The sequence below is a fragment of the Rhodnius prolixus genome, unplaced genomic scaffold (assembly GCF_049639745.1).
Source record: "Rhodnius prolixus isolate KJV_2025 unplaced genomic scaffold, Rpr scaffold_2, whole genome shotgun sequence".
NCBI classification, from domain to species: domain Eukaryota; kingdom Metazoa; phylum Arthropoda; class Insecta; order Hemiptera; family Reduviidae; genus Rhodnius; species Rhodnius prolixus.
In genome coordinates this window covers 31,379,494-31,403,924 of record NW_027411592.1, presented here as the reverse complement: position 1 = coordinate 31,403,924, position 24,431 = coordinate 31,379,494, and the positions used below count along the sequence as shown (strand labels likewise).

At 36.2% G+C, this 24,431-nt stretch overlaps 1 protein-coding gene across 4 annotated transcripts in view; it reads right to left on the bottom strand.

Moving 5' to 3' along the window:
- Positions 1-24,431, bottom strand: part of whd (carnitine O-palmitoyltransferase whd) — a 68,792-nt gene that overhangs the window by 32,914 nt on the left and 11,447 nt on the right. For 3 of the 4 annotated variants that reach the window (XM_074118969.1, XM_074118972.1, XM_074118970.1), the window contains exon 2: positions 15,151-15,232. The exons of the other annotated variant lie outside the window; for it this stretch is intronic. The gene's annotated coding sequence lies outside the window, so the exon portion shown is untranslated. The remainder of the gene's footprint in view (positions 1-15,150; positions 15,233-24,431) is intronic. 4 annotated transcript variants of the gene reach the window in all.

Sequence of the window (24,431 nt, the reverse complement as noted above, 5' to 3'; positions counted from 1 at the left end):
AATTAAAATTGAACTAATGCGTTCTCTGATCGAGCTGCTCGCATAACAATATGAAAATTATAACATTTCACGAACTTATCTTTAAAAGATAAAGTTGGTTAACGATGCCGAGAAAGTTAGTCTCTTTCAAAACTTTTTCCCAGCTTTGTAGGTTTTGTGCAATTGTCCTCCAATTCCTGATTTCCAAAACAGAAGTTGGATCTTAACTTATCACCTCTAAGCATCTTAGATTGGCCTCCCCACATTATCACTTTTCATATGAGAACTCTCTTTTCAACCCTCTCCACAACATTCTTCTGTTCAAGTGGACGTATTACCCGACAAATTCATTGCAAGAATATATGTGTAAACTGTCCACCACTGTCTAGACGTAAAGCCCGTCTGAGAAACAAACCACTACTTCTATTTTTAGAACTGTAAGAACAGTAGGTAAGATTAATGGTTTACAATAATTAGGAAAATTCGTGAGTGCAAGAATTAACCACGTTTAGTAAATACAGGGTGTCCCAAGCTATATGGATAACGACTTTTTCTCGGAAACTAAGATAGCTAGAAAAAAACTAAAAAATACGTGTTCCCTTAGTTTTTTGTTAGGAATCCAAATTTACTTTGTAAATTTTTTTCGGTGCTTCCAGAAGCGAGATACAGGCACCAACTTCATTTTGTCAAATGGGGAGGTGGGGTTTTTATTTCAGAAATTGATTCCTCTATTTTTTTAAAGAAACTTTTACTCGAAAGGTTTTTTTCTGTGAGCGATATTTTAGAAGTTATGAATGAAAACATGATTCTTATAAGAAATGTCAAAATGATAATATTATAACGGTTTTTTGATTGAATAAGAAGAAAAGTACTATTTTATCATAAATTTTACTCCTCATTAATATTACAGATCATGCTCGAAATGGCCTCCACCATTAGAGATGCATAGACATGCACTTTCCTGCCCCTTACTGCCAAAGAAATAGATTCAGCTTTAACCGACTTACAGGCATCTATTATTCTCTGCTTTAGTTCATCTACAGATGCAATTCCGGCTTGATTCTGATACACCTAGATTTAGAAATGCTTTTAGGTAAGCAGAAATAAGAAAAGAAAGAAAAAAGTTATGAATAATCACCTTGTTTTTCAGGTATCCCCAAAGGAAATAGTCCGTAGGTGTCAAATCCGGTGAGAGAGGTGGCTACTGAATAGCCCCCGTGTCGATATAACATGCCCATCAAATTGCCTATCAAGATATCTCTTTACATGCCTGATGGTATTATATCGACATGGGGGACGATTCAGTGGCCATCTCGTTCACCGGATTTGACACCTACGGACTATTTCCTTTGGGGATACCTGAAAAACAAGGTGATTATTCATAACTTTTTTTCTTTCTTTCCTTATTTCTGCTTATCTAAAAGCATTTCTAAATCTAGGTATCAGAATCAAGCAGGGATTGCATCTGTAGATGAACTAAAGCAGAGAATAATAGATGCCTGTAACTCGGTTAAAGCCGAATGTACTTCTTTGGCAGTAAGGGGCAATTGGCAGGAAAGTGCATGTCTATGCATCTCTAATTGTGGAGGCCATTTCGAGCATGATCTGCAATATTAATGAGGAGTAAAATTTATGATAAAATAGTACTTTTCTTCTTATTCAATCAAAAAACCGTTATAATATTATCATTTTGAAATTTCTTATAAGAATCATGTTTTCATTCATAACTTCTAAAATATCGCTCACTGAAAAAAACCGTTCCAGTAAATTTTTCTTTAAAAAATAGAGGAATCTATTTCTGAAATAAAAACCGCACCTTCCTATTTGAAAAAATGAAGTTGGTGCCTGTACCTCGCTTCTGGAAGCACCGAAAAAAATTTACTAAGTAAATTTGGATTCCTAACAAAAAACTAAGGGAACACGTATTTTTTAGTTTTTTTCTAGCTATCTTAGTTTCCGAGAAAAAGTCGTTATCCATATAGCTTGGGACACCCTGTATATAATGCAGTATAAACATTGTATGCTAATTCGTTTCTGTTCATGAAAACAAAATTCCCCACATGGAAATATCACTTGTTAATTAATCTGTTTCACTACAAATGAATTCCCCTTGTACAAAATAATAATAATAACTGTCTCATGATATTTAGCGCAAGCTTAGATATTTTGTCATGGATAAGCAAAACAAAACAAAAATTAAAGTTACTAATAACAAATCAAGGTCACTTCTGACGCACTAAATACTAAAAATTTTATATTAATTTTTGTTTAATATTAATGTTTGTTTTCATCTAAAAATATCACATAATAATAATTGGTATGAATAAACAGCACGAATCAAATTTCTTTATGATAGCATCAATATACTCGTATGTTAGTATATCTCTCAAGAGTATTAAAGTACCATGTTTTGTTCCATTAATGAAATGATGAATGGATGGATAGATTGTATTGACTATATTTGTATGTATCATGTTTTCTAGGAATAATTTCAGACAATATTTCTAATGAATGGAGAACAAAAGACAAGTTTAAAAATAAAACATTGTGGCTTTGTTCTGACAATAGTTGTAACAAACAAATAATAACCTTGATTTCTGCAAGAAATAAAAGTGACAAAAACATTATAAAGCTTATTTTATAGCAACTCCACCTTCTCTTACGCTGGTGAGTGGAAACATTGCAATCATATTCAATTTTTGATATCGTTCTTTTTTTTAATGAAAATTTTCAGGAAGCTTAAACTTTAAATTTCGATTAGCGACGCTAATCCAAAGTGGTCCCTACAGACCCCCAGGGGTCCCCGGTATCATTCAGGGGGTCCGTGGAAAATTAAGATTGATATGGGGGTCCCTGAACAACGTCAAGGGGTCTGCGCAAGGTTCAATATGCAATAATAAAACTGTGATCCATTTTTATTATTATGGAAATTAGAAACTAACAAGGTGACCAATTAAATTTAATCAAAACTAAAAGCGTAATATCTGCGTTTGTTGCGAAACTTTTTCTGTAAAAACAAAACTTGGGAAGAGGAGAACGTTCTCAGTTTCCAAATCTTTCGAAATTGCAAAATAGAGATGAAGATTTGCTTGCTCACTATCGAACTCTTAACCGGCTCTTCATGCAGACCTGAACCAAAGATTACTCGTGGGGGATTTGCGGTAGCTACTCACAAACATTGAGCCGGATATAAATACACTCATATCATCTCATCACGTTCATCCAAATTATTAATTTTTTTAAATTTTATTTTAAACAAAAGTTGTAATTTACTAATACGAGGGTCGTTTGAAAAGTCCGTGCAAAGTCAGAGTGATAGCACTACTGGCGCGTATCGAGGTTATGTTTAGTTAGTAGCATCTCTTGGAAGAACACACACCAAGTTTCAGCCAGATCGGTCTATTTTTTTGTGTTTGGTATTCGTTTGAATCGAGTAAGTCGAGTGATTTTCAAAAAATGGACGAAAAAGAAATTCCTGTGTTGATGAAAAGCAAAACGCCTCAGGAGACTAAAGAGAAGCTTGATAAACATTATGGTGACTCTGCACCTTCGATTAGAACAGTTTATAAGTGGTTTCAAAATTTTCGGAGTGGCCATATGGGCACAAGTGACGCTGAACGTTCTGGACGCCCTGTTGAGGTTACTACTCCAGAAATCATTGATAAAATCAATGATATAGTGATGGATGACAGAAGAGTGAAGGTGCGTGAGATTGCTAGTGCTGTGGGCATCTCGAATGAACGGGTACATAATATTTTGCATCAACATTTAGACATGACAAAGCTATCCGCAAGATGGGTGCCGCGATTGCTCACGCTTGACCAGAAACGAAATCGTGTAAGGACGGTTTGCAGCTGTTCCTGAAGAATCCGCAGGACTTTAAGCGTCGTTTCGTCACTGTGGATGAAACATGGATACATCACTACACTCCTGAGACCAAAGAACAATCTAAACAATGGGTTACCAAGGGGGAATCTGCGCCAAAAAAGGCGAAGACCGTTCTTTCGGCCGGAAAGATTATGGCGACTGTCTTTTGGGATTCGCAAGGAATAATCCTCATCGACTATCTGGAAAAGGGTAAAACTATTACAGGTGCATATTATTCATTGTTATTGGACCGTTTGAAAACCGAGCTGCAAGAAAAACGCCCACGATTGGCCCACAAAAAAGTCCTTTTCCATCACGACAACGCACCAGCTCACACCTCAGCAGTTGTGGTCGAAAAATTAATGGAAATAGGGTTCCAACTCGTTTCACATCCCCCCATATTCTCCAGACTTGGCTCCCTCGGACTACTATTTGTTCCCCAATATGAAGAAATGGCTGGCGGGAAAAAGATTTTATTCAAACGAGGAGGTGATTGCAGAAACGAATGGCTATTTTTCAGACTTGGACAAATCCTATTATTCAGAAGGGATCAACAAACTAGAGCAGCGTTGGACGAAGTGTATAAGCCAAAAAGGAGACTATGTTGAAAAATAAAAAAGGTTTACCCCAAAAAATTAACGACCCTCGTATTTATAATACTTTTTCAATAATTTTTTTTTTAAATTTGTAATTTTTAGACTATGCATTTATGTAGCTTTTTCACTTGGGGTCCGTAGGCAAGTTTTGACTATAAAAAGGGGTCAAAAAAGTTTGGGAACCACTCGGGTAGACAGACAAATGTCTATACTTCTTTTTTCTGCACTTGGTATTTATTTACATTACATCAATAAATCTTTGTTTTTTATCTATTTATTTTACATCAGTAATCAGTACACAATAAGGAAAACAGATAAGAGCAAAAGTGTTATATTTGTATACATAACCTATTTAGTATACAAATTTTATTTGAAACCTATTTCCCAGCGAAATACGATAACGATACTTCTGAGGGCGAGTGAATTGTCAGTTAGTTAAAGAGAAGAAACAAAACGAAAACCAAAGGCCCTAAATAAGCCTTTAGGCCGAAGGTTGTTTGTATTTAATTTCTTTATAAAAAACATGCACTGTATACAAAACAACATATCCAACACGACCTTGGCTACAGCAGATTGAGCTTCTTAATTGGCTTCCTTCTTCTAGCGTATAGTTATTTTCCGCAAGAATACAATCTAATAAATTCTATTACACTACGGACTCCCCTCTACTTCTTAACAGAAGAAATAACCTTTATAGAGGAGAAGGTGGTAACATAGGACAGTCTTTTTTTTACCTTGCTTATCTTTGTAAATTTGGAGTCCTGAGTGGATCACAGCAAGGGGTCTGGAGTTACACTGAAAAAGTCTGTAGTGGTGCCATATTGGGTTTTCGAAAAGTATGGTCGTAAAATGGGACACACATAATAATTATAGTTAATGTTCTCCGCAAAAACTGCAATCCGCATCTTCATTATCTGGGGTGTTGAATTTTGGAGTGGAGTGGACAAATCCAATTCATCTGATGAAACTGAAACATCAGAATCGTCTTCAGAATCTGTTTGTTTTGATAATAGGCGACGCAATGTTGAATTTGGGACCCTGAAGTGAAGTGCAGCTCCTCAAATATTAAGTTTTTTCTTTTTTACAGTTTGAATAGCATCAACCATGTCCTTTTCATCCCAATTTTTACGTTTGCCTTTCGGCGATGGTCCCAATTTTGTTCTAGGCATATCTTTTTAGGCCCTTTATAGTAACCAGTAGAAAGAAAAAATATTTATAAGACACTAGTTTTGTCCTCAGTGCCACTTTTCACACTTGTTTGGCAGACGATTAACGAGGTTGTTATGTGGGACAACGATGTCCCATAATACCACCTTACACCGCTTATAATATAACCTCATTTTTTTTTTTTTGAATATAAATTCATATTTGAAATCCATATTACTGGCAATTAAAACTCTCTACTTTCTACATTTTTAATGTCTAAGAGAGATTATTCGAACATTCCTCGGTATTAACCAAAAGTAGAGGAAAATCAACCTTAACAAAACTATTTAGCACAGTCAAAATCAACACGGTCCTCTCTTGGACAAAGCTGCCACTCGATTGACGCGCTGCCTTCTGCAGCAGACAAAGCCTACACCAAAGCGTAGTATGGCAACAGAAACTAACAGATAGCACTACTGGTTTCTCAAAAACAGGGGTGTCCCAAATTCCAACCCCGTCCCAAATTACCACCTTCTCCTCTACACATCTCCAAGAGAATTAGAGTTTCAATAGAAGCAACAAAAGTTATTTTAAAAAAATAAAATCTGACGAACTCTAACAAGACCACTGTAATGGTCTTAATTGACTAATTAATCAAAGTCAATCATTTTGACACATCTCAAATGCAAGAAAACTAATTTTCCCTTGTCAATTAATTATAGATAAATCAGCTTTTGATCTATTGACGAAGATGAAAGAAAAATCTTTAGGAGCATTTCCGAACCAATTCAATCAATCTCCGATTTTGGAATTTCTTTACAAACTCGGGAATTATAGTGACACATTTATAGGATCCATAATTGAGACACAGAAACATTTTAAACAATAGATGAAATTATATTTTCTTTGATATATATCCGTTGTAGCACGCATATGTTTATTGTATCCCTGACCTGTTTCGAAGCTTCATTCATTAATAGAGGAAAATTAGTCACTTTGGTGTAGAGATTTCGAAATCATTTATGTTACCGTCTCGCACTACATTTGCTAACTGAAATAACAGTTTAAAGAATTGCTAATAAAAGTTGTGGGGCAACATGAGTGCACTGAGAAGGAATACAATGTTTCCGGAATGAGGTGGAGCCACCTTTATCTCAATCAGTGGAAAATCCATTTAGTAAAATGTACTCCCGTTTAAGGATTTTTCTTCAAACTCTGGATTTTGCCCTCCTTTAAGGTCGTACATTAAGTTAAGTCCATAATTACTCTGAAATGGAATTTTAGAAATAAACTGAACCACCATGAAACCCCAAAATGCCCTGGAATCGATTTTTTTTCCAAATAAAAGTTTCTACAAAAATTACAGAGCTACTCACACGTAAGTATAAAACATATTTAAAGGGAATCCTAGCAAGCGTTTCCCATAAAATCCATAAAAAGTAAAATAGCGCTTACGGTGCACCAATTTTCAGAAATACACTCCCAGAAATATAATTATTCGAATTTTTTTCGGAACAACTTGCGTGCAATAAGTATTTTAAGTTTCAAGAAAATCGAAGGAGTTGGTATCGATTCCTCGATTTCCTTTCCATTTGGATTCCCCACCCCAAAAAAAAGATGACTAACCCTCCACCCCATTAGACAGATAAGTCTCAATAAAGACCAATCTGGACATAGAGAGAGAGAGACCTTTAAAAATTCAAAATCGAAAATCTGGCAACAATTACTTTACCCACAGAAAGATTGAAAGCGTTGTACCGTGACCTTTTCTAGCTTCACTATTTTTTGTCAAGTCATTTTTAAAAATTATTCTAAGGAAGGAAATCAATATTTATTTTTTTCGTTTAATACGTTTTTTTCCCCTCAGATTATTCGTCCTCGAAATTTCAGTATCTCTGACACTCAAAAACTGATTTCCTGATTATTGTCTGATTAGTGACATTAGCATGTTGCAAAAAAGTGATTAAAATTTATTTAATTAACGATATTTAATTAGTTGCTCCTTTTCCTTGATATAATTACTCTTGTATATTTATATATTCTACTTTTTGGAACTAAATTATTGTTTTGAATAATCAGCATAATAACTAAGTTCATTCAAGTTGATTACATCGATAAACGCGCAATATTGGCGAATAATACACTATTATACTTTGGGCATAACGCTGTTTCCTTTATTATCCTTAAAAATGTCTGTAAGTCTGAAAAGCACAGTAAGAATTAAGTTCAAACAATTTTTAGATATTTCTGTTCTCCAGGAAGGGCGAGATTGGAGGAGCAATACTGGCAGATTCCCCAGTTCGAGCCCAGTGTGTAGCCTAATTCTTATGCATCGGGAAAATGTTCAGAGAATTTAGCGTATGAGCTTCCGTTTCCGGTCCGCACCACCTAATGTGGTAGTTGGACGTTAAGCTCCACCTGAAAAACTAAATGACTACTTTCATTTTGCATCGCAAAATGAAGGATATAATGCTCCCATCTAGGAGGTAACTGTTTTAACATCTCATGGATTGAGCCATATACTACGTCACATTTATTTTGGTCTCCTAAGACTTTAATTCATTTAACGCAACAATACTACTCAGAAAATAGTCCAAGAAACAACAAAATGGACCGCCATCAAGAAATGTTAACCAGTTAAACGTCAAACCAAATCTCTATTACGGTGCGTTCGACGTATATACTCGTTGTGAAAAATACATTCAAGTGAGTTTCCTACGACTTCCGGTTGAAGATACATAAAAAGAAAGCAAGGAATATCACATATTTTATGAATACTCTTTATCATGAAAGTTTGGCAGGACTGCAATACTTCCGTAATTTAAATCATTTATAATAGCCACAAATCATTGTTGTATGTAGAAGCTAAGAGCTAGGTATTATGTGCGTTAGAAGGCTATTAGATGTTCTCCTTGGAAGGAGCGAGAACTTCCTTGTACATGTTTAACGAACGGAACCGCACAGGCTGGACTGCACTTCCTTTAGAGACCGGTCTGACGACATTTTCAACAGCCACGTGCTAACAGTGTCATTTGATTAACAATAAACTTAATACGACAAAAATTCTTAAACAAATTTGTGCAGTAAAGTTCACAAAATATTAATAAGTAAGTAAAATAAATTGCTGGATTTAAATGTATAAATACTTGTTTAAAATATTTCCTAACATTTTCTCAAATATTTCAGTAAGATCAGAAGTAAATGTTTAAAGTGCAATTTGTAACCTTTGACTTCCTTATTTTAAGACAATCTACTTTAAAAACTGACTACTACTGGTCCATCTAACATAAAAGAGTTTTTAATGAATTAAACAACTTGATAAACTAACACTGTTGTGTGCTCGTGAACACGTTTTCTTGTAAAACAAACGTAATTTCTCATACAAAGATAAAAGGAATCCTGGAAAATGATATACCGTTTGAAAGCCCATTAGACAAGGAAACTTTTATAAAAAGTGCCAGCACCTAGGTCTGATAATGATCACATAAGAGCCTAATGAGTTTTCTTAAAAATTTCGATTACTTTTATTTTTCCAGCAACCGGAGGAAGATTGAGGCTGTTTGGAGAATAACTTATGCTTTGAATTGGTGACAATTTATCTGTCTTTCTAACCGTGTCATCAAAATTGAATTCGGACTAAAACTTTCTGAGTAATAACATTTTTATTGCAGAACAGTGGAGAATATAAAGTTGGCCAATACGTCTTTGAAGTCCACTTTAGATGTACTACACACAGTAGCCATATGGACATTACTTACTGGTTCACCCTGTATAGATATAAATAATTGTTATAAAAGTTGAGCAATAAAAAATAAAACTGTAATCTGTGCTCTATAAAAATGTAATAGATGTAACTACATGCACAAGGAAGAAAGAATGTTGCCCAGTTTCAGTCATATTTTTGTTTACTTTTTCCACGCTTTCGACCTAGAACCTTCTTCAGGGCTTATATTACTTATTAACAATTATTTATTTACTAATTTAAGGTTGATGCATCTTCTATCCTAACTGTTTATGTACTCTTAACCACGTTATATTCTACATAGAACAGAAGACACTCCAATCTTACGTCTAACAATGTAAACAATATAACATAATATGTTACGTATACAAGTATGCAATTGAGTCTTGCAAATGGATGAACTCCCCAAACAATTGGCTAATGTGACTGCAATTAACTACAATTCCCACATTTACTATTGGAATTATTTACACTTGTTGGCGCCACGGAAGCCAAGCGGTTAAGATACTAGACCCGCAAAGCTAAGATGTATTGTTGGTATAGAGGGTTCGATTCCCGGTCTTAGGCCTTGGATTTTGTTTAATGGTTAATGTGAGAAATTTATAGTAAAGTATGTTTGCAAGTCGCCTCCGTCCATGGCACCTAATTGGTAGTTGGACGTAAAGCCCGTCTGAAAAAATAGGCGATTACTTTACACTTGTGAGCGACAAATAAATAAAATCTGCGATCCGTTTTTCAATGACGCCGAAAGTAGCCCAAATAGGAGTAGTTTTCTTTTTAAATCGATGAAAACTAAAAAATCGAAATTATATATTATATTGTTAATATAAGCCCTGAAGCTGACCTAGTCCCTTGGCCGCAAGTTTGTCAGAAAATAAAAAAATTATAACTGAAATTAGCAATATCCTCTCTTCCTTTTGGATTAATGAATCATCCCCCCCCCCTCTCCCAAAATATCTACAATACTCTACTATACTTTATACGTTATTCATCAACTTCCAACTGTAAGACAAGATTCTAAGGCTAAGCTCTGCTACATCTTTACAGAAACATGAATACACATTTTTTTTCCATTTTCTAAACATAACTCTCTAATCTAAATACTGAAAATAAGTGGAGATTAATTACGATAGCTTGGGTAAGAGTTGGCTACGCCACCGCGGCTAGGTGGCCTCAGTTAGGGCACCCTCCAGTTTCTGTCTGTGCTGAGAGTGCTTACTCTGCTCTACTCCAGTCTGCTTGATCAAACTGAAGAGAGAGAGGACTCCTGGGAAGACTTGAAGGCACGTGTTTTTCTAATCCATAGGGCCGAACTTTCAGCCAAATCCACCTTTTACAACACTTGACAGGAAATACTCAATACGTGCCGTTTCTTCTTCTTCTTCTTCTTCTTCTTCTTCTTCTTCTTTCCGTCAAGCCTGCACTGGCTATCCGTTGCTCAGACCAATGCAATACGACTGCATTTATCTCTTTTGGTTATAAATCTTTTGGATATAAAAAAAAATAATTGTCTCCAAAGTAATTTGTTTCTTACTTTTTTTTAAATTTAAAGATGGTAAACTTTCAGCTGTTGTGTGAGCCCTATTCACACCTTTTTTAATCACAATATAATTTATAATATTATATTTCGTCTTTGAAAATTAACTTTTTCAATGAAAATGAACTACTACTTTCAATGAACTACTTTTATTATTAGAAACAATAATAAAATTTATTTTTCAACAAATTTTCATATACAGGGTGTATGCGGAGGAGTGGTCGAAATTTCGGGAGGTGATTCAGTAGCTCAAATGCAACAAAAAATATTCTCTTCGCTTTGGCCCGATTCTTAATAGTGTCCAAGATATTTGCATTTTTAACTTTTCCGTCGATATTCGCGTTTTTCAACATAAAAACGGCCGTAACTTTTCTATCCTTTACCCTACAACAGATCTGCTTATTCAAAACGAAAGAGCATTAAATTTCCTATAAATTTGCTCAATACAGAGCCTCAAAACGTTTCTTATAACAATGAAATTGTTACTTTAATGTCTAAAAAATTATTTTTCGATGATTTTTGTTAAAATTTTCAACTGCATTTTCTCAATGATTAATGAATCAAAGAGTCACATAATTGCAGAAAAAGTTGCGCATTTATTGAGCTTCAAGACCATATGGATTTTTTTGGTTTTTAATAAAACCCTACCTCGAATCAGAGCAGAAAACTGTGCTTTTGCGTAACCGACTTTTCACCACTAATTTACTCAAATGTCAATTTTTGGAGAAGGAACAAAAAGAAAAGTAACCATTTTAGTTTTTCACAATTATTATTTAATAAAACGGAAGTAAAAAATTAAGTAGCAATAAAACACATTAGTAAAAAAGTACTATACGAGTATGGAGGTGCCAAGCTAAAATTGCTACAAAAATTGTTGGAACTATTCCAAACAAGGAGAATATTTTTTGTTGCATTTGAGCTGTTGAATCACCTCCCGAAGTTTCGACCTCTCCTCCGCATACACCCTGTATACATACAACTTGTTTGTAAGAGTATCAGATTAATCATACATTCCTCTTCAATTTGTCTTGAGATTTTAGTACACGTTGTTGGGAAACCCAGCTCTAATTATTATAATAGAAAAAGGTTTCCGTCTAAGGCTTGGTTCACTGCTTTAAATCTTTACTTAGAAAAATCACGAGGTAGATTATAAGTTACATTTCGTTAAATTAGTTTAAAATGCGGTTCTATTTAATAACATTTTTTGTGCGAAGTAAAAATTCACTTACTTTAACAGCCCAATCTTACAACCCAATAATATTTGTTTAAAGTTTTTTTTTTGTTTTTTTTTATGCATCGCCATCAGACATTACAAAATGAAAATAAAAGATAAAATGATTTAGCAACTTGAGAAAAATGTCTATCAACAGAATAAAGAAAAGAGAGTCCCTGGACCCGAGTAACAGAACATCCAGCACATTTGTTAATTACGAGGGTCGTTTGAAAAGTCCGTGCAAAGTCAGAGAGATAGCACAACTGGCGCGTATCGAGGTTATGTTTAGTTAGTAGCTTCTCTTGGAAGAACACACCCAAGTTTCAGCCAGATCGGTCTATTTCTTTGTGTTTGGCATTCGTTTGAATCGAGGAAGTCGAGTGATTTTCAAAAAATGGACGAAAAAGAATTTCGTGTGTTGATTAAACACTACTTTATGAAAGGCAAAACGCCTCAGGAGACTAAAGAGAAGCTTGATAAACATTATGGTGACTCTGCACCTTCGATTAGAACAGTTTATAAGTGGTTTCAAAATTTTCGGAGTGGCCATATGGGCACAAGTGACGCTGAACGTTCTGGACGCCCTGTTGAGGTTACTAATCCAGAAATCATTGATAAAAATTTATGATATGGTGATGGATGACAGAAGAGTGAAGGTGCGTGAGTTTGCTAGTGCTGTGGGCAACTCGAATGAACGGGTACTTAATATTTTGCATCAACATTTGGACATGACAAAGCTATCCGCAAGATGGGTGCCGCGATTGCTCACGCTTGACCAAAAACGAAATCGTGTGAAGTGTTGCAAGGACGGTTTGCAGCTGTTCCAGAAGAATCCGCAGGACTTTAAGCGTCGTTTCGTCACTGTGGATGAAACATGGATACATCACTACACTCCTGAGACCAAAGAACAATCTAAACAATGGGTTACCAAGGAGGAATCTGCGCCAAAAAAGGCGAAGACCGTTCCTTCGGCCGGAAAGATTATGGCGACTGTCTTTTGGGATTCGCAAGGAATAATTCTCATCGACTATCTGGAAAAGGGTAAAACTATTATAGGTGCATATTATTCATCGTTATTGGACCATTTGAAAACCGAGCTGCAAGAAAAACGCCCACGATTGGCCCACAAAAAAGTCCTTTTCCATCACGACAACGCACCAGCTCACACCTCAGCAGTTGTGGTCGCAAAATTAATGGAAATAGTGTTCCAACTCGTTTCACATCCCCCCTATTCTCCAGACTTGGCTCCCTCGGACTACTATTTGTTCCCCAATATGAAGAAATGGCTGGCGGGAAAAAGATTTTATTCAAACGAGGAGGTGATTGCAGAAACGAATGGCTATTTTTCAGACTTGGACAAATCCTATTATTCGGAAGGGATCAACAAACTAGAGCAGCGTTGGACGAAGTGTATAAGCCTAAAAGGAGACTATGTTGAAAAATAAAAAAGGTTTACCCCAAAAAATTAAGTAGTTTTTATTTTTGCACGGACTTTTCAAACGACCCTCGTAAACCATATTTCAATTAAATGTAAAGTATTTGAAATATATTTTTTAAAAAATCACGTCTATCAGAAAGTACTGTTTTTATCGAAACGTTTTATTTTACAACTTGAAATGAGCATATTGAGAACAAGAGATTCGTTCTAGCCTTCCATCACTACCATTAACTTGATCACAAGAAGTCTTGGCCTCCACTCTGCTTTTCTGATGAATGGAGAAACGACCTCAAGATACATGTTACCGGAGTAAAATTATAATTGCAAATGGATACACCCACTGACATTGTAACACTGAAAGTCTTCGATCCGGTGAAAGGTGGAAACGATATGAATATCTATTAAATGGTTGCTCTATCTTCTAACTGTTTCTTACATTTACAACTTCAAGATGACGGAAAGTTACTAACTTATTTCACAGCCTCTTAAAGACAAAAGTAATCTGGTGTATCCCTGACGACTTTTATTTAAATAATCGCTTTTTAAATATACATTTCTTTCAAAATTAATGTTTTACTAGAGTTAGAGGACTTCAATGTTCTATAGGTAAGATAACTATCGCTACCAAATCTTATTGAGGCACTTGAATCCAACCTCCTCAAGAACCGACAGACAAAATCATATCTAGAAAAATATTTCAACAAAAAAAAACTTGACCTTAGATATGTTACAGAAATAAAATATTACACAACCATAACAAGGTCGTAAACACTCAACTGTGCTGACAAAGGCCAGTGAAAGGTAGTAATTTTTAGATCACGCCTAAAGATAATGTTGGTATGTCTTTAAAGAGTTAAAGTGAAATAGTGGGGAGATTTCGAGAAGTTTTAGGGGGTGAGGATATGGTGGAGAAGAGCGAAGGAGTGAGATGGCAGACTCTTGAGCGAGTTTTGTTGTTCTCCAAATAGAAGAGTATGAAAAGACTTAGAGGAGGTTGTTCCACTTAGCGCTGGTAAGAGCATAAGACGATATAGATAATAATAACAGGGAAATTACGAAGAAAATGGAATAGGGAGCAAAAGGACTGTTGATGCGAGCAGCCTTTTCCCAGATTAAACGAATATGGGAGATGTGCGGCACTATACAAACCAGGAATCGACAGATCATATGCTTGCAGGAAATGCTAGTCGATATTTGGAAGAGAAGTGAAGGAGGATGGATGGAGTGGTCCACAAATATCGAGTAAGTGGTGAATGGAAAAGAGAGGCTGCTAAGGAGAAGGTATCGGAACAGAGCCATGGCCAGGAAGTAGTTTAGAAAACTAGCAAGAATAGAATTGAAACTGGAATTAGAAGGACACTAGGTTAGAGATTACTGAATAGTTAAGTCAGGTTAACAGACTATCTCATATAACCAAAATTCTACCTCCATTTCCTGACTTAGTGGGATAGTAGAGGCAAGTTTGTAACAGAACAGAACCTCCGAGGAAATCTTTCCTCCTTAATCTTGTCTCATTCATTGAATAAATACTGACGGAGAAAAAATCAATTAGGACAAGTTGACACCTGCAATACCAGTAGTAAGAAATTGTAATAAAGCAGTAAGAGTATTTTAGAAAAATGTTATACTTACAGAAATAAGTGATTAATTAATTCAGAAGTGAATAATCTGGCAGAACACAAACGCCCCGAGAGAATATATGAAAGCAGGACCACTAGAAACAAAGAAAAATTCATCAGAATATTATGAAGATGTTAAAAACAAAAAATAAATATGAAATTTCAAAACATTTGAAGAAATAAGTCGCTTTAAAAAATATTATGGCACTATCGTCCATAGAGTTTCATTTTTCCCAAATATCACGACCCTATCCTTAGCTAGGGATTTATTGCAGAGGCAGTGCCAATGGACTGTGGAAATTTTGATCAATAAGATGAAACCAAGATTTCCCAACGAAGAAATTTATTTTTAATCAGTTAACGCTCTGGTTTTAGTTTCTTAAAAGTATAGGCTTAATTGATTGAATATAAGAGAAAGGAAGAATTTAGTCTATAAAAATAATAGCTGATCTACAGAAATTAAATTCTATTAGACAAAAGTTATTGTGGTGAAAGTTTACAGTTCTATAAAACTATTTATTTTCGACACGCCGCCACTATTTAATCCATTCACTTTCAAATTTGGTGGTGAAATTTTTTTTCATCACTTTCTACTTAAAATTAGGGATTTTCATGATAAGCCTTTTTTCAATTGCCAAACAGGGCAGCTTTTCAGTAAAGTAATGTCTCTGTAGACAGAGGATCAGCGAAATCATAAGAATGATTAAACCGTCAAATGTAAGGATAAATCTTCTACTTCTTTCTTGGCACTACAGCCCGTGGATGGCTCTAGCGTCCTCAATTTTCCAATTGAGACGAAATTAGGTTAGAGCCTAGAGTCTAGAGTGGTCGGTCCTGCGTCCAACCTCCGAAACAATGGAGGAACTTGTATTTAAAGGGTTCACTCCCTTTGCCGTAGCTATCTCCAAGGAAAGGTGGCCCTTGGGTGTGCAGTGTAGGAGCCTTGGTGTGCTTAAGTAAATAATAGTTTAAGGGCACTGTGTCCCTAATGTATAGAGAAAGTGCATAGAGTACTGTGCTTGGAACCCATGGGATTGCAACACCCAGGAAAATTCATGCAACAGCGACCCTTTGTGGGAGTAAGAATAATTACAAGCCTAAAATTTATTTACTATTTTACTATAATTTATCCAGATCAAGACAAGTCGCAAGATATAAAGAAACCTAATCCTTTATTTTTAATAAATCTGTCCTTTTTTTATTTTATTTTTCTAATTTAAGGCGCGTCAACATCTAAGGCTATTTAGTGCCTGGAGCTTTTTTTGTGAAAAGTGTTTTCACGTTACAGACAATACTGTCCATCACCGGACAGCAAGGTATAAAAAGATCCTAGGAAAAGAAAATCTAAGGGCCAGCATCTGGATTCGAACCCGGGATCTCCGCGTTGCAATCTATGCTAACCACTGAGCTCTCGTTATTCTATCAACTATCATTTACTGGGATCGGTGAGGATCCTATTCCTGGAGCCAATGCAGCCAGAGATAGTAATCATGCCTAGAAAGACTAATTGACAAAGCCTCTTCATTTAGGCGGTGCAATGTGTTTTAAACTACTTATCTTTTTCAAGATCTCCTCTGGTGTCAACCTGCTGAAGATCTTACGCCGCAAGATGGCGATTATAACTCCGGTCAAACTGTACCCAGACACTCAAGAGGCTCTACGTTATTTCGCCCTATCATGCGAAGAAAAGACAATTATTGTGTCGACTCCTTCGCGGGTATTAAGCAAACTTTCCCCTTTTACACGCTACAGGATTTACGACTAGCCATTTATTTCTTTTAATACATCCTGAAACCAATGGCAAAGTCTTGTTACGCCCTTTAGCGACTACAGTACTATCTGATAAGGTACTAGAAACTTCCTCTCCTTGATCCTATTGTCCACAAGGGCTAAACACTTCTAAGGCGGAACCCCTAGATAATGTTTTGTGATCTATCGTCTTTAAGGGGGTATAAGTACAGCTTAAGTCGAGGTGGGCACTCGGCCTGTTCGGAATAAGGTCCGCGACCATGGGGTCCGCTTGGAGGTGAGCTACTCTATTTTGCAAGTTGATGAACTTGTATCATTACACATTCTGGTTCCTAAATAACTTAACTTTTCAAATTATACGCAACATGAACCACAATTGGAAGAGGAGGCATCTCTTGGAACAGGTGCCTGGTCTTTGCTGCTGAATTAAATGCAAGTTTTCGCCCAATGCAAGATGCCTGTCCACAGAAATTTTCACGTCAGGCCAACATTAGGTGCCAAGTATCTGCGATTAGAAATCTATCCCCTTTAAACCCTATCTTGCTCTTCGTTAGGCCAAAAGTTAAGGAACTTAAGGGCGACACTTGAAGCGAGAAGGAGAGAATGTACAGGATTCCACCATACTTAATATTATTATTAGTTCCATTTCTCAAAAACGTTTCTGAAAAAGAAGGCTCAACAATCGTCAATGGATCTACAAGTGTAGAAATAAAATTTATATAACTATTAATATTCCCACCCCACGATCTTTCTTGTAGGCTCTCTAAGAAGCCTGATTGTAAGGGTGGTACCGGTAAAAAAAAGTCAACAAAATTGATCAAAAATGAACGAAAAGTAAACAAATCAGTTTGGTTGGGTTTTGCCCGCAAAATATTGGAGAGTTTTACTTTGAAATTAAGTATAAGATAATCAGATCAAATGTTCAGTTTCTGGAGAACAACTATGCTAGAAGTATGAGTGTAATGATAAGTTTAAAGCCTCTCTTGAAGACTAGATTAGTCTTCACTGACCAGAGAGTCGACCACAGAGCCTACGTCACCACGTCCCTGAGAGTTTATAAATAATAAAAGCCCGCATCCTAAATTATAACAATTGTGGAGGCTAAAGCTAATTTCCGCCAATTTAAAAAAAAAAACAGTATTAATTTTGAGAATATTAAGCAGAGCAAATAAAAATGTAATAAACAATTAGTAAGGGATGCGTGTACAATTAAAATTAATTATTATTCATAAATTAACTAAAATCTAGAGAAAAACAGTTTCATTGTTTAACTATAATGTGTGAATAATTCCCACAAATACAATTAGTGCACATAATTGGAACGATTAACTCGATTAAGTCGAAGATATGGTGGTAAAAAGAAATAAATATTTGATTCCCATAAGAGAATAAATGGAATGGATAACACAAGAAGCGACGTCACATTGGTAGGCCTAGAGTATAGGCTGTCGAGTTTTTGGATCCACACTTTTAATATATCTCTCAACTCTACAGGTCAGTCGCTCTATACAGGTTATGTCTGTAACGTCAATCTGAAAATATGCGAACGGTTAGAGACCATACGAAGTGTCTCAAGGCCAAATCATTAATGTCCATTTCCTATCTTACTCACTATTCGCCATAAACTGGTCACACTGCTCAACAGGACAAATCTTTTATTTGACAACAAGAAATGCACATTGCATAGCTCCCTCTCTCCTCTCTCTAAATATGCACAATCTGTGGCGCTTCGTTCCATCAAAACCTTGGCTTTAACAAAAACCCTCTCTTGGTGGTCACCTCCTATCCGTCCCTAATTCTTCCTTCACATCGTCCAACAATCTCGCGATCTCGAGGCCTTCCTTTAATATTCCGTCTAGAACCTTTCTGCTGCCCAATTCCTGTTATTTTTGCTGCTGACCTAACCATGGGTGTCGTAGAAATCTTAGCTCTTACAATAAGATTTTCCCTTATAATGTCCAATTACAACACCGAGTTTCATCTCGCATAATCCGCTTTCCACTATTACCCTAAGATAAGATTCTAATAAGGCGGCCCTTAAAGCCTACGCCACTGCGACCCCTTTGGACCTATTGTAGCCCTCCAACTTTAGAGCTCGCCCTCCAGACTCGTCCGTTTAATCAGACTCTTAATTCTGGAGAGCGACTCTTGGGTAAAGCTTACAGTCCTTGGTTTTTCCTCCCCCGAGAAGTAACATCCTTAGTCAGACAAGCCCCTCACACTGACACAACTCGTGCAGTGCCGTTTCTTTCTCTTCCTGACAGAACCTGCAGAGGCTATCATCTGCCAGGCCCATGCAATGCATGTGTTTTCTGAGCCTACAGTGGCTGGTTAATAGGCCTACAATTATCCTTATAGCCCCCCGGCCTTGACGGATTAATTCTGCAGTCAGCCTTGGCGAATAGCCTGTTATGAACTCCTTCGCCTGTCTGCACCCATGGTTTATTAAAGGCCGCAAGTCTTAAGACACTTGGAGACCCCAAAATATGACTCCGGGTCAACGAAGTGTCCCGCAGAGCCTTCCCGGGCCAATAAATCTGCCGCTTTATGTCCCTTATGTCCTGAATAACCACGCACCCATACTAGAAAGACCTTATTTTTGTCACTAATTTCATTCAGGGCAACCAGACACTATTACCCTAAAAAGAGTCCTTAGTATTCGTTTGTCTTAACAATTCACACAGAGTCAGGTGTTGAAATCAGGGTTCAGTTCTGTGCTCCACACAAAACCACAGATCAGAGAATGTTTAGTCTTCAAGTTCAGCTTTAATTTATTCTATTTTCATCATTTCTGATTGCTGATCGCCTCTACAACCCTGTCGCAGCTCTCAAAAGTTACAACTAGGACCAGTTTTCTAAGCGATCTGAGACAATTGTTTCAATTATTGTATTTGGCATGGGTTTTTGGCTTCTGGAATGGAATGATGTGATGTGATAACAGAAGAAAAATATATAATTTTTAATTATAAAAATTATAACTAGTGGTGCCAGTCAGACGCTAGTACTTAGGTCAAGTGCCGCGGTCAGTGCACGCCCGCCAAAGACACACCGCTTTCAAAAGGGCCATTATACGGTCAGTATACAGTGACCACCTGGCTACAAACACTCAAAGGACCGAATACCTGGCTACAGCCCTTTGATAACTTCCAACACCTGTCACCGGCCTATTCAAGACTAGGGTCAACACACGGCAAGAGATGTTTGAGTGTGACCCGTAATTACAAGACTTGTCAATGTGTGGTGATGGCTATATATGGTCTCTCTACAGGAAGTGGGGGATCAGTCGATGATTATTCTTCAGTATTTTACCAGCGTAACATCAAGATTCTACCAGCGAGTTACACCGCGAGCGCGTCCCTATCTAAGTATTTAAACATATATCTATTTAACGTCGTTATAGTTGTGCATTCTAGTTACAAATTAAAACATTTTAAATTATTGTAGTATATCTTTACAAACGTCTAAATTATTGTTAAAATATACATATTTATTTATTTTCGTAAACTCGTAATTCATATTCCGAATATCAACTCATTAAAATCTCTAACTAATTCCCGCATCATAAACCTCCTCTTCAAGTCATCTGAACCCATTACAACTAACAGTTTTAAACTGTTATGTCTGGTAGGAAACAAACATAGTGAGCAAATAAGAACTTCAAAGGTCATTTCACTCAATTGCAGAAGCGTAACGAATTTCATGTAAAAAAAATTCATTTATGCAAGAACATCTCTTAAAAAAGTTAGAAAAATAGGTACGTAGATGCTAATATATTAAGAACTCCTTCAATTAAAACCTAATGTTACCTGTACATAAGGCAATACAGCACTGGTCTGCCAGGAGCTTGATTAATCCAAATGAATTTTAAATAGTCAAACAGCTAGACCGGAAATGATTATTATTTCTATTTCTTTCTAGATACACAATGAAAATTATTGCTGTACTTTACCGGCCAAACAGTGATTCAAATTTAAAAGCTCTCCGCTGCATTCCTTTGTTTAACTGATAGTGTTTGTCCGTTTCATTTGGATAAAGTAATCTTTGGGTAAATCTACTATTTATAGTATAGAGACCAAGATATTGTTTGTTCCTTCTACTGTTTTTTATAATATGCGATAATGCATAATAATGTAACCTTGAATAAATTTTTCTTTGTAAATGTTCTGAACTATCTCTTTCCCTCTCATGAACTCAAACTATTTGTTTAAATTGAATTTGTAGTTTAAGTTGCCTGATATTAACTCTCTTTACACAAAGATATTTCTCTTCAATTATTTACTTTTCACCAAAGATAATTGTTAATCTTTAAAATTTCCAATTTTAAGATACTATTACTATTAAAATAAGTTTTTAGCGTTAAAAATTAATTATAAATTCACCATTTCCAGCCTTTGGGAATCAGTATTATTTATTTAATTTTTGTATTTGTTTTATAAACATTCAAATTTTGGAGAATGATAGCCCAGCGGTTAGAGGCGATGCCCGCAAAGCTAAGATGTATTGAGATACTGGATTCGATTCTCGGTCTACGCCTTGGATGTTATTTAATGTTTAATATGAGAACTTTGTAGTAAAGTATGTTTGCTAGTCACCTCCATCCTCTCACCTAATTTGGTAGTTGGACGTAAAGGCAGAAATAGACACTTTTTTTTACATTAAAAATTTACAACGAACACCGTCTCCATTTATTGGTCTCCCGGGTACTGAGCAATTCCAAAGAATGACAATGCTAATGAAGCAACGCGAGAGGATGCTTCGTTGGTTATTATGACTCCTTAACCGTTATCTCTCTATCCTACCGGCCATGCAATGAGGTGGTGGATCAATGAATTGAAATAATTTGTGAATGAGGTCCCCGCTCTAACTGTATTCAGGCCAGGGAGGCCCGAGATCAGGTTTATTACGAGCCTAATTTAGATGTTATCTTATCCAGTTACCAAGTTGTGGTGGCCGCGTTAAGCCATTTTGTAGAGGATTGTTAGATCAGGACTAGACTACTTCTCCTTGAGACTATCGCGTTTGGTAAATTAAAGGAACTCTTTTAGATCACTGAAAGCACGGGAGACTGAAGCTAAGCTGCAGAAAACGGTGTACCGTTTGAGTACCAGTTTTATCGAATTGAGATTTTTCGTGCCAAAAAACAAATCTACATCATCACTACGGATGAAAATGCATTTTCAGGCATAAGGTATTCTGAAATAATTATTAAACCAGGAAACTGTAAACTTCCTCTATTAAATACCGGAACTGACACCCAAACAGCAAAGATTTGTCACAACAAATCGACATATATCTGTTCAGCGATATCTAATGCAGATAAAATAAAATTGGAAGTTGTAAAACATGTTTACAAATATAATGATTACAAAGTTATATCTAGAACCTGAAGATGATTTCATTATGTTTTATTGCATTGTTAATTGTTGGTGATCTAATGTGTATTTTGTAACTAAAATATAAATGATATAAAAACATCAAAATAATTAAATTGACATCATGTTATAATACAAATTAAAAAAATCTATAAAATAGGAAACAAGATTGCAATAGCTACTTGAAAATACGCAATTCACGTAATTACATAAAAATTTTATCCAGCTGTGACTATTTCATAATAACATTGCAGAATCACGGATCAGAGTACAATTGTGCACTCTCTCAAAACCAATTTAGATTAAAGTAGATACGAGATGAATGAAGAGCTCTTTTGTTATCGCATAAATTATTATTTATCAATAAAACAGAATGACTAATCATTTTAAACACTTTTTTTCCCGTTTCTTTTATTGAATCTTTTACAACTGTGGTGCTATGTGCGCAACAAGTATATGGGACAATCTGAATTTAAATGATGGCAGGAGCGTGAATGATGGTCTTCAAAGGATGGCAATAATTTCTTGACTGATTGATAACGAAGCCAATGATGTCTCAGCCGTTCTCGAGAATTGGATGGAGTGTAGCAATGAAAAGATTAGCTGCTTTGAGATTTTGGAAATGGGAAACAAGTTGTCGGGTAATTTTTTGAAGCTAAATTTAGAAACATAAGATACAAAAGGAATGTTGAGTTGAGAATAGTTAGTGTGGTAGTATAATCAGCTGTTCACAGAGTCTAAGGCGTTGGGCATACAAAAAGCGGTCCTTCGCGGCGGGCAGCGATATGGGGATGTCACACAGCACGCGATTTTTTAGTTAGAGCGGTCCAGTTTGGTAGCTTTCTTCTTGAGAAGCAGTAGTGCGTTTTTTTTGTTTTAATTTTTATACGAGTATGAGCTCGGACGAAGAACAACTCCTTCTGCTATTAGCTTTGCAAAGCAAAAAGAAGAAAAGACGAAGTTGGGTGCACGAAATCAATAAGAAGAGAGAACAATTAGGGGCATACCACCGCTTATGAATCGAACTGGAGTCACATGAAGATAGGTTTTTCTAGTATTTTCGTATGTCGCGGGAATGAAATAAAAAATGAGTAATAAAGTTTCTTAACATCAGAATCTTTATTTCGTATTACTAGGTGGCAATGGCGGTCACGTTGAAATCTTTAATTTTGTACTACCAGATCGCTTGTTGTCGCGACAAAGACTAGTCCGCGTTCTGTTTGACAGAGATGACGTAACATTGTGTAATTCAACTAGACAGCCTGACCGCCTCGGTCGGAGATCGTTGCCCGCCGCGAGAGACCGCTTTCTGTGTACCCAACGCTTAAGAGTTATACGGTAGGAACCACATTTATCGTCATCCCCCATCCTTAATGAAGAGTCTTGGGAGATACGTCCAGGCGGATGACTTACGCACTAATTGGTATCAAATTTTAAAAATTCAGTTTTTGCCTGAAAAGAAATTTTAAGTTTCTAGAATACAATTTGGTTTTTGTTTGTTTACATATCTTGAAAACTAACAAAAGTAAAGTTAAGTAATGCCTACTTTTTCAGGCACGCTTTTCGCCAACTACCAAGTAGGTGTAGTGGACGGAGGTGACTAGCAAACATACTTTACTGTAAATTCCTTTTATAAACCATTAAATAAAATCAAAGGCCCTAAGACCGGGAATCGAACCCAGTACCACAATACATATTACCTTTACAGGTCTCGCCTCTATCCGCTCGGCTACGGTGGCGCCTATAAACCAAAAAATGCAGAGTGGTCTATTTTAATACAATTCACTTTTACATTGAAACCCTACAGAACAGATATAATTTAAAGAGTAAATATAAGCCAGGCGGATTATTAATACTGGGGAGGATTTTGGGGCCGAACAAGGAAGGACATACATGGAGAATCCGACATAATAGGGAACTCTACGAGTTATTTAAAGAAGTGGGACAGTGAATTAAAATAAATAGATTAAGATAGGTCGAACATTGAATTAAGATGCAGGACACTGCTACCGTTAAGAACGTCATGCTATATAAGCCTGCAGGAAACTGTCGTCAAGGAAGGCTGAAAAGCAGACGGATGGACCAGGTGGATGTCAGAAGAGCAGAAATATCTAATAGGATGGCGAAGGCGAAGGACATAGGAGGCAGGAAAACGTTCTTGGTGGAGGCCAGG